Source organism: Thalassophryne amazonica, chromosome 8 (assembly GCF_902500255.1).
Source record: "Thalassophryne amazonica chromosome 8, fThaAma1.1, whole genome shotgun sequence".
Classification (NCBI taxonomy): Eukaryota; Metazoa; Chordata; class Actinopteri; order Batrachoidiformes; family Batrachoididae; genus Thalassophryne; species Thalassophryne amazonica.
Window position 1 is genome coordinate 45,827,083 of NC_047110.1, and position 6,000 is coordinate 45,833,082.

The window sequence follows — 6,000 nt, forward strand, 5'->3', positions numbered from 1 at the left end:
AAATAACACTTAATGTAGTATTTTCAGATCAAGTACGAGGTCTGTTAGAAAAATATCGGACCTTTGTATTTTTTTCAAAAACCTGATGGATTTGAATCACGTGTGCTTGCATGAGCCAACTTTGACAAACCTTGAACCTTCATGCGCATGCGTGAACTTTTTCACGCCTGTGGATTGCATCATTTTCTGGTAAGCAGCCTTTGTGTGAGGTGTGTATCGTGCGCTCGCCGTTTTTTCATTCCAAGGAAAAAGACGGAACGACTGGAGCAGCGCCGCATCAAATTTTGCCAGAAACTGGGCGACAGCCAGGTGGAAACCATTCGGATGATTCAGACGGCTTTCGATGACTTTTCAGTCGTGTGACTATCCGAGAAATTGTGGAAGAGGTGGACATGTCACAGCATGTCCTGTGAGACTTCAACACAAAGGCGCTTTTGCTCCGCCATCGGCAGCTTTGTGCCGAAGCCATCGGCGTGATTTTCGCCACCACTCTTTTCATGGCCAAATCTTCTGTGACAGTGGAATGTCCCGAAAAAGTGCTGATGTCTACCTCTTCCGCACTTTCTAGGATAGTCACACGACGGTCCCACATCACCACAGCGTTGACTTTGGAAATGATCATTTCAGCATGTTGATAGCCGACCAGAGCGTGGCTCGCTCTCCACTGTTGTGCGGACACCTTTAAACCGGTTGTACCGCTCCTTAATCTGTGTGATGCCCATAGGATCGTCACCGAAAGCCGTCTGAATCTTCCAAATGGTTTCCACCTGGCTGTAGCCCAGTTTCTGGCAAAATTTGATGCGGCACTACTCCAGTCGTTCCGTCTTTTTCCTTGGAATGAAAAAAACGCCGAGCGCACGACACACACCTCACACAAAGGCTGCTTACCAGAAAATGATGCAATCGACAGGCGTGAAAAAGTTCACGCATGCGCACGAAGGTTCAAGGTTTGCTCATGCAAGCACACGTGTTTCAAATCCATCAGGTTTTTGAAAAAAATAAAAAGGTCCAATAGTTTTCTAACAGACCTCGTATTTCTAACAGAATGTTTGACAATTTAACTTTATCACAGTATTTATCATTGCATCATCCATCCATTTTCTAAACTCACTAGTTCAAAAATAATAGTGTGTTTGAAAAAAGTGAGTGAAGTTCAAAATTCTCTGTATTATAAAAGCTTAAGTGGCCTCTGTGTGTGTGTGTGTGTGTGTGTGTGTGTGTGTGTGTGTGTGTGTGTGTGTGTGTGTGTGTGTGTGTGTGTGTGTGTGTGTGTGTGTGTGTGTGTGTGTGTGTGTGTGTGTGGTGTGTGTGTGTGTGTGTGTGTGTGTGTGTGTGTGTGTGTGGCTTTGATCATGCAAAAACCGTGGAGAACTGACATTTGCCGTTTGGTATGCTTACAGTAGTGTTCAGAATAATAGTAGTGCTATGTGACTAAAGATTAATCCAGGTTTTGAGTATATTTCTTATTGTTACATGGGAAACAAGGTACCAGTAAATTCAGTAGATTCTCACAAATCCAACAAGACCAAGCATTCATGATATGCACACTCTTAAGGCTATGAAATTGGGCTATTAGCAAAAAAAAAAAAAAGTAGAAAAGGGGGTGTTCACAATAATATTAGTGTGGCATTCAGTCACTGAGTTTGTCAATTTTGTGGAACAAACAGGTGTGAATCAGGTGCCCCCTATTTAAGGATGAAGCCAGCACCTGTTGAACATGCTTTTCTCTTTGAAAGCCTGAGGAAAATGGGACGTCCAAGACGTTCAGAAGAACAGCGTAGTTTGATTAAAAGTTGATTGGAGAGGGGAAAATCATCTACAATGACTTCCAATGCTTTAAAATGGACAAAAAACAGAGATGCGTGGAAGAAAACGGAAAACAACCATCAAAATGGATAGAAGAATAACCAGAATGGCAAAGGCTCACCCACTGATCAGCTCCAGGATGATCAAAGACAGTCTGGAGTTATCTGTGCTGTGACAGAAGACGCCTGTGTGAAGCTAATTTATTTGCAAGAATCCCCCGCAAAGTCCCTCTGTTAAATAAAAGACGTGCAGAAGAGGTTACAATTTGCCAAAGAACACATCAACTGGCCTAAAGAGAAACGGAGGAATATTTTGTGGACTGATGAGAGTAAAATTGTTCTTTTTGGGTCCAAGGGCTGCAGACAGTTTGTGAGACGACCCCCAAACTCTGAATTCAAGCCACAGTTTACAGTGAAGCATGGTGGTGCAAGCATCATGATATGGGAATGTTTCTCCTACTATGGTGTTGGGCCTATATATCGCATACCAGGTATCATGGATCAGTTTGGATATGTCAAAATACTTGAAGAGGCCATGTTGCCTTATGCTGAAGAGGACATGCCCTTGAAATGGGTGTTTCAACAAGACAATGACCCCAAGCACACTAGTAAACCAGCAAAATCTTGGTTCCAAACCAACAAAATTAATGCCTCACAGATGTGAAGAAATCATGAAAAACTATGGTTATACAACTAAATACTAGTTTAGTGATTCACAGGATTGCTAAAAAAAAAAAAAAGCAGTTTGAACATAATAGTTTTGAGTTTGTAGCATCAACAGCAGATGCTACTATTATTGTGAACACCCCCGTTTCTTCTTTTTTTTAGTAATAGCCCAATTTCATAGCCTTAAGAGTGTGCATATCATGAATGCTTGGTCTTATTGGATTTGTGAGAATCTACTGAATCTACTGGTACCTTGTTTCCCATGTAACAATAAGAAATATACTCAAAACCTGGATTAATCTTTTTAGTCACATAGCAGTACTACTATTCTGAACACTACTGTATGTATTTTGTGTCAAGGATGAACGCTGCAAAAATAGAAAGTTGATAGGACAAATACGAGGACAAATACTCGTATTTTTGGAGAAATGACCAATTTTAGATAACCAATAAACAATGGATGCTGTGCTGCAATGTACCATGGGAGTTTGGGGTTTTGAGGTTTTAAATGTTGTTATTGTGGTTTATGTGACTTTAACAGTGTTGTCAGTGTTATTGATTTATTGTTTTTGTAGCTCAGTTGGTTTTATCAGTTTAGATAAGTCTCATGTTGCAATTACCATGAATGACTTAAGTTTCATGTTGGAACCATGAATGGAAATGTTTAGTGCCTTTAATATCTTCAGCCACTGTCTTTGTCAAATTAAAACCACCTGCTTACAGCAGCTGTGCGCGTATGCATGAATATGTGCAACGTCGATCAGGAACAAACCAAGCACAACTGACATTTGCTGTTTTGTGTCCTTCTGTATTTTGGGTCAAGGATGAATGGTGCCAGAACGGAACACTGATAGGACTAATAGTTTTGGAGAAGCTATGGATATTACCTAATGTTGCTAATTGCATTTTGGACTCGCACACCATCCCAGCAGGGGGGCAGTAAATCATCTTTATATTAAAAGCTTCAGTGTAAGTGCATATTTATTTATTTTAACCAGGTTAGTCCCATTGAGATCAAGCTCTCTTTTGAAAGGGAGACCTGGGAAATTATAAAGTATTACAATTCACCTAACCTGCATGTCTTTAAATGTGGGAGGAAACCGGAGCACCTGGAGGAGACCCATGCAAACACAAGGATAACATGCAAAGTCCACACAAAAAGGCCACAGGTGGGAATCAATACCATGACCTTCTTGCTGTGAGGCAACAGTGCTAACCACTAATTCACCGTGCTGCCCATATAATTGTAAATATGTTAAAAATGCATGGGTGACACAAGAATTTTGAAAACACTTATTTCCATTGTGATCCATTTAAAAATCAGATGACAAAATAGAATAATAATAATGATCATAATGATAATAATAATAGTGTGTATATGATAACATCATTTATAAATACATTAAGACAGTAAATCAACATTAAATGACATAATTAACAGGAAACAAAAGGGTTGAGTTCCTCTTCTAAAAAATTGTTGAGGTCTAAGGTTCTAAAAACATTCTGGACTCGCATACCCTTCCAACTCATTGCTTAATTTATTACCACCTCTGTCAGCTACCTATTTTATAAACACTAACCTATCTGGAGCCCGTGGAACCCCACAGTCAACACGCTAATAATAGCTTTTATTCCCATACATGCAAATGCATGGGGAACACTGCACATTCTGTTCCAAGTCAAAACATGAAGAAAGATTGATCAAATTTATTACTTTAGAGAAAGAGAAGAAAAGGGAATATTGGGTTGTTAAAAACATAGCAGTGTCTGCATTTTTCTTTCCAAACTCAAACATTTACTGTATAAACTGGAAAATGCTTGAAGATTTAGCTTTCCTGTGAATCACTGCACTAATTTTTATTTGTATAACCACTGTGTCTGAGAACTGCTACACATCTGTGTTGCATGGAGTCAACCAACTTCTGGGACATGTGAACAGGTATTCTAGCCCAGGACGATTGGACTACATTCCACAATTCCTCTGCATTTCTTGGTTTTGCCTCAGAAACAGCATTTTTGATGTCACCTCACAAGTTTTCTATTGGATTATGGTCCCTGGATTGGGTTGGCCATTCCATAATGTTAATCTTGTCGGTCTGGAACACAGATTTTGCTCACTTGCTGGAGTGTTTGGGGTCATTGTCTTTTTCAAACACCCATTTTAAGGGCATTTCCTCTTCGGCATAAGACAACATGACCTCTTCAAGTATTTTGATGTATCCAAACTGATTCCATGATCCCTGGTATGTGATAAGTAGACCTGACACTGTAGTATGAGAAACAGCCGCATATCGTGATGCTTGCACCACCATGTTTCACTGTCTTCACAGTGTACTGTGGCTTGAATTCAGTTTTTGAGGGTTGTCTGACAAACCACCTGCGGTCTCTAGACCCAAAAAGAACAATCTTTCACAAGTCCACAAAATGTTGCGCCATTTCTCTTTAGGCCAGTCAGTGTGTTCTTTGGTAAATTGTAACCTTTTCAGCAAGTCGTTTTTTTTTTTTTTTCCAACAATGGGACTTTGTGTGGGCTTCTTACCCATAGCTTGGTTTCCCATAGGTGTCTTATAATTGTTACTGTACTCACAGGTAATTTTACACCTTCTCTGATCACCCTGGAACTGATCATTGGCTGAGTCTTTGCCATTCTGGATATTCTTTGATCCATTTGAATGATGGTTTTCTGTTTCCTTCCACATCTTTTTGGTTTTGGTTACCATTTTAAAGCATATGAGATTATTTTAGCTGAAAAGCCTATCATTTCTGCACTTCTTTATGTTTTACCCTCTCAAATCAACGTTTTTTAAACCCCCTGTCCACATGCGTCTGATTAGGTTGCAGTTTGCAAAACAGCAAACTCATGGAATAATCGCCAACCCTGCCACATCCCATATGTAAGTATACATGTCATCCTGGAGTGCACCAGACACTATTGGGTTTAGCAGGCGCTGAGAGAATTCACTGGGAACTCAACCGGGTCATCGGCAAGCTCGCGGCAACTTAACTGGGCCATCTGCAATGTCCCGGGAACCCTGCTGCAAGCTGACAGCATTAGACTTGTACCAAACACTGATGTAGATCTGTACCCAATCTTATCCTAAAGTTCACCGCAGCAAGCAGGCGATGAAATTTCCCATCTTTTGAATAGGTGTCACCAGTGGCAAGATCATGGCCGGTTACAGCTCTACTGCTTTTTGTGGCTCCGGCTGCTGCTTGCTTCCCAATTTCTATCTAGAAACGAAGTGGAAGCTAACAGGAACATGTGGACACTAGGCATAATCAAAGTACGCTATTCTTCCGAACAATGTCTGGAATGACCCATTTTACTCAGATTTTCAGAGAGAAATGCACGCCAACCATCATGTACGACATTTACTAATAAGGGCCACTTATAAGGTTGCAGTAAGGGTCTCAGAAAAAACCAATGCAGACACTGCAATATTTTTGAACACCCTAAAATTCCTTTTTCTTTACTTTCTGTGACGTAATAAGAAATTTAATAACATTTTTTTCATGTTTTGATTTGGAA